Genomic DNA, 13,049 nt, shown 5'->3' with positions numbered 1-13,049 from the left:
ATGATAAAATAATCAAATCTCATTAAGAACTATTTTTTCCCCCTGCCAAACCAAAAACTTACCATGTTAATGCAGTATAAACTAGCCAATTAAGTGTAAAAAGCTTTTTACTGTTTTTTAAGGTTGGAAGGAGATCTTACTGCTGAATCTGTTTTTGTTCTACCTTATGTAATTTCAAATCCAAACCTGGGAGCAGATCTTATGCTTTATGGTTTATGGTAGGCTTATGTAAGAACTACAACTGTGCTTTTGGTATTCCATTAAATTCCCTGTTTTGGCTATTACATAATTGACACGGAACTAGGCTGTTAAAGCCAAAATCGGGGGAAGATGCACAAACTCAGTCCCACATACACACACACAGTTTTATAATGAATTGCTGCTGCCAAATTAGAGGGAACAGCAGGGATGGTGGTTTGTGAAAGGGAGATAAGAATAGCGTCTGGAGGATTGATGTAATAGAGGACTGTTATGCTTAGTGATTCTCTAGAGATTTGAATGCTGCAGTAGAAACCTCTCCAGTCTTTTATATCTCCCAGCAGAGGGGGATTGACTGGGAAGCTAATGAATCCTAAGCTTCAGGTCCCGCACCCAGGCGTCTTTGGAAGCCAGGGGAGGGGCACATGGTCGTAACTAAGTTTGCATTTGTAGTTTGGATTTTTTTAGATGGGGAGGATGCTCCCCCCATCTTGCAGTTATATATCTAAGGTTCCACAAACCCTCAATCTCCTCCTGCCTCCAAGTTATGTTCAAATGCTAACTTACAAAATTGCCTTTTCTTATTTTAAGTTTTTTTGGCTATGTATGAAAAGATAATAAAAGAAAAAGAAATCTGGGCCAATGTTGTAGTTGGCCTGTTGAGAAAATGGAGATTGCTCGAGCCTAGGATGGTGTGGAACTCCTGAAATCAGGACATTACCTGGAGGGAGAACCAGCTCAGTGCCTTGTCATCTTGCACGAAGGGGAGTTTTTTGGCTCTGAATATGAGCCAGAGGTGGAGAAGAGCAGAGTAGTGGGCGGGGATGGGACAAAAGTGGGTCAAAACTCTTCCACATCTCAGAGGCAGGCTGCCAAAGGGGAAGGAAAGGAAAAAACAACTACTAAATGTTTCATTAATTAAAAGTTAATAGGAACAGATAACATCAGATCCACGGGAGACCTTTTTATAAGCTCCTTAGCTCTGTCTCTGGTAGGAACTTTAAATAGTGAGCAGACACACTCAGACCTAGAAAATATCCCACAGGAGACAAAGCAGGTCAGTAGATGAGCTGTGAATCAACTTTTTTCCGATGAGCAGTTTTTATGAGCAAGTGAGTGTCTTGTTACATTCATCAACCAGGTTTGTGACAGTAGCTGAAGAGTTGAGGACTTTCCCTTTTCTCCCAAATGCTTTCTACTTTGTATGTGAATTTGAATGTTTTCAGATCCTTTCTTCTTGACCCTTCCCATCAATGCATGTACCTCATGGACCCCATCCATCATCCATCATGCACCTGTCAGTCATTCACCACCCTTCATCCGTCTACCCATTACCCATCCATCCACAGAGACTCTCTCCTCCTGTGAATGTTCCCCCTGTGAATGCTTTTTTCAGCTGTCTTTGACCATCGTATGCCACTTTTATAATGAATTATTTTGCCCTCCCCATGCACCCAACTAAGGGACTTGAAAACTCTCTAACATGGTTTCTAGAAGCCCAAAACCATGAAGTGACACAGTCCCGCATGAGCTCCTGCCTAGAAAAAGTCAAAGTTATCCTCCAAGAATTTAGCTTCTGTTCTTGCAAACATATGGCAGAAGAGTCTTGGCTTCTTTTCTTAGAATATTCATTTAAGAAAGAAAACAAAAACCTACAATTACAAATCCTTTCTCTGTCCATTTGCCATGTACATGTGTCTCCTGTGGCCCAGGAGTGTCTTTCTCAAAGACCTAAAAAGCCATTTCTTTGAAATGTGCTCCTCAGGAAGGATAGGGCTCTGTTTTCACTCTCCGAATGAGAATAGGACCTAACTTTGGCAAGTGTTAGTTAACAGATGCAGAGGGCCTAATTGTGTCAACACTGGCCACTCACTTCACCTGCTTTTCAGAAGCTTTGACCTTTCCCTTTGAGCTGTCAGTCATTCTTCCTTACTCATTCTCCTTTTAAAGCACACAGTCCCCTCTGCAGGACCAAAACGGAGCTCACTTCTCAATTGAAAGCTTTGTCCTGTGAGCACTGGTCAAATCTGTCTTTACTGCCTTTAACTAGTGTCTAGATTTTTTCCCCCCTTATTTTATTTTATATTTTTTGTGGTATAAGGATGAACCCAGAGGTGCTTAACTACTGAGCTACATTCCCAGCCCCTTTTCATATTTTGTTTAGAGACGGGGTCTTGCTAAGTTGGCTTAGTGCCTCACTAAGTTGCTAAGGCTGGCTTTGAACTTGTGATCCTCAGCCTTCCAAGCTCACCACAGCACCTGGCTTCCCCTCATTTAAAAGAGACCATCTGGCAAATACTTTGGAGTGTCTACGTGTGCCAGGCACTGTTGTAGGCGTTGGGTAGAGAGCAGTGAACAGAACAGACAATAACTGTGTCCCTGAAGGACTTACAGTATAATAGAACTAGATGAATGAAGTCAGATATTTAATATCTCAGGTAGGGATGGTACTATGGAAAAAAATAAATCAAAGGTGGGAGAGGAAGAGTGTGAGGTAGAGAACTGTGATTTCAAGCAGGGTAGCGGGGGAGAGCTCACTGAGAGGGGATGTTGAGCTGAGCCTAAAAGGTGATGGAAGAGTGAGCCACATGGATGTAGGGCTTTGGGGGATGGCAATTGCAGGCCTCTGCTGGCACTCATGAGGGGTGCAAGGTGCTGTGGGCACCATGGAGGGATTTTCATGCTAATGTGCAGATAAACTGTCAGCTTGTCTCCTCCAGCACCCCTTTTTCTTCCCACCACCTGACACTGCGTCAAAAGCTGGTGTTGCTCTGGGAGCCTCAGGTCCTGTGGTGGCCAGGAACCAGGAGCAGCCAAGGGCTGCTCTAAGGGCATCTGGATCCAGCCTGGACCATCATCTAAAGAGAGTAGGGAGGGAGGTTGTGTGTCTCATGGATGGCTCCCGCGGGTCTGTCACCGCCTCGGGACCAGCTGGCAGGTTCCATTTCACCTTGGAATCCCTGCAGCCCCCCTAGGAATACGTTAACTGTGACAGAAAGGTAGAAGAAGGATGTTGACAGTGGGATCCTCACTCCTTTTCCCCGAGGAATGTCTGAATACCTGGAATCCAGAGCAACTTTCTGAGTAAAACTGAGCCAGAGAGAACCTCCTGGCCCAGAGGCAGCTTGAGTCGGAGGAAGAGAAATTGCTCAGTGGCTGACGGAGGCTTCTGGATGCCCGCATGAGTGCCTTACGTGTGATAAGACAAACACGCACACACACTGCACAGGTGTGGACCTGGCCTGGACTGTCATGGTTCTCTCAGTACAGATGGTGAAGAAGCCGCTGGGAGTAGAAACCTGCCTGGTTTTAGTTACAGCCTTGCTGGACACACAGGGCCACGTGGGTGGGACAGGGGTGTGGGATATCTGTTTAGTTTTTCAGGCCATTAGCTTATAACTATCTTTAAACTTCAAGAACCAAAGAAGAAATCTTCCATGTGGAAATTTTCTGGATTGTTTTCTGGTAGGTAGGGAGCATCTTAGCCGCTTGACCCAGCACGTTTGTAGGTGACATTAGAGAGGTGGCACTTATGGGAGACTGGTGTTCTTGCTCCTGTGCTTGTCATCACTTCATGTGGCCTCTTTGTAAGTGTCTCTCACATGCCTTATCACGTTTAAAATATGAAGGATTCAAGGCTCTTCCTGTGTGGTTGGTATTCTTTAGCTTTTTTTGAGTGGACCTTCTAATTGCTTTTGTTACATAACCGATTGGTTTGACATTTTTATTGTATAACATAACTAATTGATATCCCGAAATCTGTTGATTTTAAGATATCATCGTGTTACTTTTCAAACTCTTATTCATTCTAACCTTCTTTGAGATTCTTTTCCTTATATTTTCTAAGTAGTAAGTAAATAAACGATCAGATGAATGAATAAATAAAATAAATGATTATGCTGGTCTCTTATTTCTAAAGCCCGTTTTATCATCAGAGTTTAGATATAAGGAGAAGAGCTTGTAAATTGTTAGTTCTGTCTGTTGTCAGTTTTTAAGATAAGATTGATTTTCTTTCAGGCAAGTACACTTTCATTGTCCCGGAGAGGATAGGTGGTATGACCCCTTAAGACTTCTCTTTATTAGTCTTACCATCCTTGGTGTACCTAGAGGTGTATTGAAACAGTAGGTTTGGTTCCTGTAGAAAAACAAAACAGTGTTTACAGTCATTTTCATAAGTCAACAGTGTATGTGATTAGAGCCAAACCAGTATAAATGACAGGTTGATGGCAACTTTCAGAAGATTTACTCACCTGAATAAATTAAAATCCAATGGAGTGCCTTAACTTTTATAAGGATTGTAATAAAGCAAATAAATTTGTCCAGAAAAAGGCTAATACCGATTCAGTGATTTTCAAAAGCACAGTGGAGAGAGTATGAAGTTTGGAGCCATGAATTATAAGAAGCGACAATAAAGCAGCAGAGGCAAATGGCACACACCTAGTGGAGAAGTTAAATTTCCACACTTTACTTGACTGCTACTGCAAAGTACTAATCTGAAAACTTAATATGAGCACTATCTCTGTTGATGACAGTTTAGGAGAAGTAATCTCAAATCATCCAGAATTAATTGCTTTTGTACTAAGCTGTTTGAAATCACTCCCTCAAAATAGCTTCTCGACACAGGCAATCTTTCCCTACCCACGAATAATTTTATTCTCAGGTTGGAAATTTTGTCATGTATTAAACCAAACACATATTTTTTTTGGTCCTAATTCTTATATTACAATCAGTTTATGTTCAGAGGAAGTCAACTTGAAAACTGAAATCATGAAGCAGAATAATTTTAGTTGAAACTGACTTCTCTAAACTTAATGCATTTTCTCCTCGGTGTTCCATGGTTTCTTAGGAGGTTTGTATGGTGGATGTGCCGAACATTCCATTTAATTTCCTGAATAACACTAGTGAGATTTTTTTTTTAAAAAAAATTCCCACATTGCATTAGTTTAACTGACAACTAGTAATGTATTTTTTACTGAGTTACCTAACTTGCCTCTATTACTAGAGTTATGAAGTTATTTTAGTGTATCTGCATCATTGTCTTATACCTCCAAACTCTGTACTGAAAGTCTTCTGCTAGATTATAAGTTTATAATATCAAAAATAGCCCAAGATATTGCAATGGAATATAAATGTGAGTGAGAACTAGTATCTCAGTTTGGTGAATTAGAAAAAAAATGTGATCTGAAAATCACCATTCTCTGGGTCACCTCTAGGGGCTAACTCTGGCACTTGACTCGGGCACAAAGTTTGAGAAGGTACTGAAAAATTCAGAAATAAAAACTAAAATTTTAATGTGATTAATAAAAATTTATGTAAAATGTCTATAATGAACAAACTTCCAAAATTTTAATTGAAGCCAAGATTATACTGGAGCCTGACACCAAAGAAAAAAAACAGTGGTACTGATCTCTCATTCTCTTGAAATTTTGATACTTTGCTCATCGTGGATTTATTTTTCGCTTTAATTTTGATTAAAAAATATTGCATTCAAATATTGATCTCAGAAGCACATCTGTGATGAAATAAAAGATATTCTGAAAATCCTCCCTATGAAATTGACCAAATTACATGCATGTACAAATAGATTACAACGAATCCCACTATTATTTATAAATTAAAATGCAATGAATAAAAAAATTAATTAAAAATTCTTCTTCTGCGCATCAGCAATGGGAAAACCAGTAAAAATAAAGATAAAGCTATTTTTTTGAATTGTAAAATTGACCAAAAGCTTTCAACAATATGAGGAGTATTTTTTCAAGAAAAAGGATTGAATCTCAATGAGAACATTGAACTTTATGGCATTTAAACTCACCTTATTTCCATTCCCCCCCACCCCCACTGCTCCATCTAGCAGTATCCATATGTTGAAAAATAACCTAGAAGGCATTCAAAGGGATGGAACAAATTTGCAGCTCTCTAAAAGCCCTGTTCTCAAGAAGTTGTTACTGTGTGGCCTGTCTGGCAGCTTTCTGAAAAGCTTAATCTCTTAAGTTTGTTTTTATTTAATCTACCTAGAAACTCATTCTGTATGAATAGCCCTGAGGCATTTTTGTTGAAAAAAAATTATCAGCAATTGTTTCACATGTAACTGCCTGAGGTGGTGGTGGCAGTTGGGGTTAGCAAGAATTTGACCACAAAATTTACAAGAAAAACTGTGAAAGGAGATATCTAAGAAGGCTCTAAAAAATTTTGAAATAGTCCTTGGAATCTAGAAGGTCCAGGTGCCAGTGCATGTCCAGGAAAAACTAGCTGACATTGAAGCTCTGCACAAGTAGGAAGAAAAGATTAATGCAGAGTTGTAAACTGCCCATTGGGGTGTTAAAAACAGGTAACAACACACGCAGACCCTCAGAAAAGATTGCAAGACATATTGGCCCAAGGTTTTAGAGATACCTCTCTGTCTTATCTTTTGCTGAACACTGATGTTAGACTTCAATAGCTGCACATGATAAAGAAAATAGATCTAAAATAATTAGTCCAGGGAATTGGAAAACAGTAATAGGAACAACAAAAACAACAAATATAAACAACAGTAAACCTTAGTGGGGAGGGTTGAATTTGATTTTTGAAGTTGTCATATTACTTAGAATCTGATTTTCAACACAAAATTACAGCATGCGTAAAGACATATGGAAAGGAACTATGCAGGGAAAGAAAGAAATAAAAAAATTCCTGAGAAAGTTCAGATATTGGCCTTATTAGACAAATAATTTAAATCAGCCATTATAAACATATTCAAGGATCTAGGAGAAACCTTGTGTGAAAAACTAAAAGAAAGTCTGAAAATGATGTCTCACCAATAGAATAATGGGAGAAAGATATTAAAAGTTATGAAGTTGAAAGGTACCATGATTAAAATGAATTCATTACAGAGACTCATCAGTAGATTTAAACCATCAGAAGAAAGAATTGGCAAACTTGAAAATAGATTAATTGAAATTATTCAGTTTTAGGAACCGATAGACAAAAGAATAAATGAAAGTAGATAGAACCTCAGACTTTTGAGTACCAAAATATGCATAAATGGAAGATTCAGAAGGAGGAGAGAGATAAAAAGGGACAGAAAGAGTACTTGGGAAGCGATGATAAAACATTTCCCCAATTTCATTTAAAACATTAGTCTGTGTGTTCAAGAAGCACAATGTACTCTGAGTATGAACACAAAGATATCCACATCCAGGTGCAAGCTGTTAGATGTCAAGACAGAAAGCAACAAGAAGAAAGTGAATCATCACAAAAAGGTGATCCAAAATAAGATTAACAGCTGACATGTCATCTGAAATCATGGAGGCCAGACGGTATTGGGATAATGTGTTCAAAGTAACTAAGTAAAAGAAAATAAAGAATTCTATATCCAGCAAAGTTATCTTTCAAAACAAAATTAAGATATCTCAGGAAAAAAATTGAAAATTTGTCCCTGGAAGACCTGCCCTACAAGAAATATTAAAGGAAGTCTTTCAGATTTTAATGAAAGGACACTAGCCAGTAACTCAAATCCGTAGGAAAAAATAAAGAGTGCCATTAAAGGTGATTAGATAGGTGAATATAATAGAGTATAAACCACTAAGAAAATAAAATAATATATAATAAAAGAAAAAAGGGAATTAATATGGTATTCAGAAAAATATATATTTTATACAAAAGGAGACAGGAATAGCAGAACAAAAATACATAAGACCAATAGAAAACAAATAACAAAATGAGAGATCTAAATCTTGCCATACCAGTAATTACATTAAGTGTAAGTGGAACTGGGCACAGGTATTCACCTATAATCCTAGCTATTTGGGAGCATGAGGCAGGAGGATCACAAAATTGAGGCCAGCATTAGCAGCATAGCAAGACCTTGTCTCAAAATAAAAAATGAAAAGGGCTGAGGATATAGCTTAGTGGTACAGCACACCTATGTTAAATCCCTAGTACTGAAACAAAACAAAGAAACAAACAAAGAATTGAAAAGAGAAATAGAAAATTTATCAACAGTTGTTAGAGACTTTAATACTCCACTTTCAATAAAGAATTGGAACTAGCAGAATATCAGCAAGGAAATAGAAAACTAGAGCAACTCTATAAATCAACTGGAACTAACAGACATATATAGAATACCATCTTATAGCAGAATACTTATTGTTCTCAAGTGCACATAGGAAATTCTTTAAATAGATCATGTATTAGGTTATTAGAACAGGTTTTGATGAACTTAAAAGGTTTTAAATCATACAAAGTATATTCTCTGATCACACTGGAATATTAGAAAATCACTAGCAGGTAGAAATTTCAGAAATTCAGAAAATGTGGAAACAATACATTTCTAAATAACTAAGCTGTCAAAGAAGAAATATCAAGGCAAAATGGAATATGTTTTGAGATGAATGGAAACAAAAATACAATATACTAAGCCATGCGGGAGGCAAATGAATCAGTCCTTAGAGGGAAATTTTTATTGTAAATGCCTGTGTTGGCAAAAGAGAGATAACTCAAATCAAAACCTCACTGAATTATACCTTCATTTTGTGAGGTACAAAAAGAAATGCAGACCAAACCCAAAATAAGCAAAGGGAAGAAAATAGTAAAGACCAAAGCAGAAATAAAAGAAGTAGAAAAACAACAGAGAAAAATCAATGAAAGTAAAAAATTTTCCTTTTGAAAAGATCAATTAAATTGAGAAACCTTACTGGTTAATAGAAAAAGAATGAAGACTTAGTTACTGAAGTCAGAATGAGTGAAGAAGAGAGATAAAATGCATTATGAAGGAACATGATGAATAATTTTATGCCAGAAAATTGGATAACCAAAACAAAATGGACAAACTCCTAGGAAGGACACACATTGCCAAACTGACTCAAGAAGAAATGGAAAACATGAAGTGACCTGTAACAAGAAAAAAGATTGAAATAATAGCAAAACATTGCCCACAAAGAAACGTCCAGACCAAGGGGCTTCTTTGGTAAATTCTGCTTAAAGAATTAAAAGCAGTTTTGCATAATCTCTGTTCCCCAATGGGAAAGGGGATAACATTTCTAATTCACTCTCGGAGGTTAGTATTACTTTGATAACCAAAGACATGACAGGAAAAAAAATGCAGATTAGTATTTCTTATGAATAGAGTTGTAAAAATCTGCACTAAATATCCTCAAACAGGAAACAGCAACATATAAAATGATTATATATAAAATGGGATTTATCTGAGCAATGCAATATAAAAACAAGTGTAATAAACTATGTTAGTAGAATAAAGTACAAAAAACACATAATCATTTCAGTAAATGTGGGAAAACACTTGAAAAATCCCTACAGTGCTTTATCATAAATACATTCACAAAATGAGGAATAGAAGGAAATTTCTTTAGTTGCAGGAAGGGCATCTATGAAAACAGGGCAGGAACCTGTTTTTCCTTCTAAGTTCAGGAATCAATCAAGGATACTTCTCTTGTCACATTTATTCAGCATCAGGCTGGAAGTTCTAGCCAAGGTAATCAGGCAAGAAAAACATAAATGTCATCTAGATTAGAAAGGAAGAGTAAAATTGTATTTGCAGATGATAGGATCTTGTATACTATGGAAAATCCCAAGGGTTTCCACACACTAATATAGACACACATACACACATTCATGCTCACTCACACAAGCCATTAGAACTAGTAAGTTCAGCAAAGTGGCAGGATACAGGATGCATAAAGTCACTTGTGTTTATATGCATTTAAAGTGCACAATCTGAAAATTAAGAAAAAATTTCATGTGTAATAGTGTCAAAAAATACCAAAATACTTAGGAACAAATGTAACAAAAGACTGGTGTCTTCAGTAGACAAAATGTTGAAAGAAGTTAAGGAGAATCTAAATAAAAGGTAGGATATCTTTTTTTTTTGGACTTAAAATTGTTAAGATACCAGTGTTTCCCAAATTGATCTATGTAATTCCTATAAAAATCACATCTGTCTTTTCCTATGTCCTTCTGAAATGTAACAACAGATCCATAATAGTCAATGCAAGACTGAAAAAGCAGAACGAAGTTGAAGGATTCATCACTATTGGATTTCAAAACTTACTACAAAACGAATTTAATCAAGACAGTAGGGTACAGTAGAATAATCTATACATCAGTGGTATATTATTGTGAGTCCAGAAATAAACCCTTGAACTTATGATTAATTGGTTTTTAACAAGGGTGATAAGATACACTAGTGGAGAAAGAAGTTTTTGAAGAATGAAGCTAGAATGTCCACATGTGAAAGGATGACATTGACCTACTTCATACCAGGTTCAAAAGTTAACTCAGCATGGCCATTGATCTAAACGTAAGAATGAAAACACTAAAACTCTTAGAAAAAACACGAGTAAATCTTCATATTACAGATTTAGGTAATGGTTTATTAGATATAACACTGAAAGCTGAAATGACAGAAGAAAAATTATAAGGACTGGGTTTCATAAAAATCTCAAATTTTCTGGGCACGGTGTCACAGGCCTGTAATCCCAGCAGCTCAGGAGGCTGATACAGGAGGATTGAGTGTTCAAAGCCAGCCTCAGAAAAAGTGAGGTGAGGCGCTAAGCAACTCAGTGAGACCCTGTTTCTAAATAAAAATACAAAATAGGGTTGGAGAGATGGCTCAGTGCTTGAGTGTCCCTGAGTTCAATCCACAGGGGGGGGAAAAAAATCTAAAACGCTTTCCCTTCAGAGGATATCAAGAAAGAAAGCACATTCCACAGAACAGTAGAATTTTTTTTTGAAAATCATATATTTTCTATGAAATAAAATTTTCAGTTAGGGAACATCTAGTCCCCTAGCCTCCCATGCCAGCTCTCACGTTGTGCTGCTGCTGATGGTCTGCAGACCCTACGTTGGTCACAGTGGTAATTCCCAGTGGTCTATGGTTCCACTGCAGAAATTTGACCAGTTGGTTCTCAGACTCTGGACCTTCACAGAGCTCCCTTATTTAATTAGAAGCTGCATTTCCACCTCTGCACACGTAATCTCCACATACATAGATAGTACTTCTTAACTTAGTTCACATCCTTGTTTGATTTTTCTTTTATATATATATATTTTTAGATACTGGGGATTGAACTCAGGGGCACTCAACCACTGAGCCACACCCCCAGCCCTATTTTGTATTTTATTTAGAGACAGGGTCTCACTGAGTTGCTTAGCACCTCATGTTTGCTGAGGTTGGCTTTGAACTTGTGATCCTCCTGCCTCAGCCTCCCCAGCTGCTGGGATTACAGATGTGCACCACTGCACCTGGCTGTTTGATTTCTTTAATAACATCAAATCAACTTTGCTCTCTTCTTTACAAGGGGTACGATTTTTCCAACTGGAATTCAGAGCTGTTGTATTTGCAGCAGATCTGTATTACCACACTAAATAATAATAATAATAATAATAATAGTAATAATTTAATTTTTCTTTGATTTTTAGTGACATTATTCAGCTTCTACTATTATTGATGCATTTACCTTCAATGTTACAGTGCTCTACCGTAGATTAAAAATACCTCTGTGTTAAGGGGAAAGTCACTATTGGAACAAAACAAAGAGCCTGTGCACGTCAGTTTCACTCTATTTCCATTTTCTTTTGTGGAAGAAATTCTTATTTAGGATTTGGACTAGATATGAATAAAGAGAGAGGTTTCACCCAGGATGTCAACTTAGACTTTCGTCTCTCATCTGCATAGTCAGAAAGCTGATTTTGATCTTATATTTCATCCTCACATAATTAATTTAAAAAGTAGGGACTGAAAAATAAATGAATGGTCCTCCAAAGAGATCAAAAAGTTTATTTTGCTAGTGGGTGCTCTTTCATACAAAACCCACAAACAAAACAAACCTGCAACGAATGGGCTGCTGATTGGCTGGGTCCCTTGCTGTGGGGGAAGTGATCTAAATCTTTTCTTCCTCCTCCTCAGAAGCAAGTGCGTTTTGTGAACACGCGTCCGGGTACTCCCCTGGCTTCTCTTTGTTGGCTCTTAGTTCCGGTAGGATTGTTTGTGCTGTGATGTACATTCCTAGTGGTGGTGGTAAATCTTAAGGTAGATAGGCAACTAAGTACAGCTTTAGGAGTATAAAGACACAAACTGTCATAAAAGACATAAACTTTCCTCCCAAATGCTACTGGGGTAAGATATTTTGGAATTCTTGCTGGTATTAGGCTGAGTCATAACACTCTCCGCATTCCATCTGGACGTGGCCCTAAACCTGCTGAGTTTCCTTGGGGTGGTGCGCTGTAACCCCACCGTGTGAGCACTGGCGGTGGGCTTCCTTTGCACCTCCCTCTCTCACTTGCTGTGTCCTTCTTAGAGACCAGTGTTCTTCCTCTCGCCTCTGCCTTGCAGGCATCATCTCTTCTTTCTGCCATATTTATGCTCTTGAAAAAGTCTCTTCTTTTGCAGGGAGGCAGCGGGGAGAGCTTTGTCAGTTAATTGGGACCAGAAGAAAAGAAAGAATTAAAAAGGGGCACATCAATCCCTTCCCTATTCTGGAGGGAATTCATTCGTTATCTTTTAGGTACCACTGGTGATAAACTGGAGTAACAGCAGCTAACAGTACTCAGACTATTGATGCTGCTCAGAAAAACGATATATGTTGAGCATTAGTTTTGAAAATCTAGTTTCATAATCACTGGGTTTTTCCAATTCTGTCTATTTTCTGGTTTTAAAAATTATAAAATTGATATCATTAGAGGTGAAAAAATGGTTGAATATTGGCAATCTTTTATGACTCAGCCTAATACTAGCAGGAATTCCAAAATATCTTACCCTAGTAGCATTTGTGAGGAAAGTATATGTCTTTTCTATCGCTTAATGACCAATCTTTCTGTTGGACAATTTAGAGAAAAGAAGAGTAATTTTT

The 13,049-nt window shown here is 37.6% G+C and overlaps 1 protein-coding gene across 14 annotated transcripts in view; it reads left to right on the top strand.

Annotated features, from left to right (window-relative positions):
* Mtus2 (microtubule associated scaffold protein 2) overlaps positions 1 to 13,049 on the top strand; it is a 620,658-nt gene that overhangs the window by 67,168 nt on the left and 540,441 nt on the right. The gene's annotated exons all lie outside the window — the stretch shown is intronic.

Source organism: Ictidomys tridecemlineatus, chromosome 6 (assembly GCF_052094955.1).
Source record: "Ictidomys tridecemlineatus isolate mIctTri1 chromosome 6, mIctTri1.hap1, whole genome shotgun sequence".
In the NCBI taxonomy this organism is placed as follows: domain Eukaryota; kingdom Metazoa; phylum Chordata; class Mammalia; order Rodentia; family Sciuridae; genus Ictidomys; species Ictidomys tridecemlineatus.
This window is presented reverse-complemented; position numbering and strand designations above follow the sequence as displayed.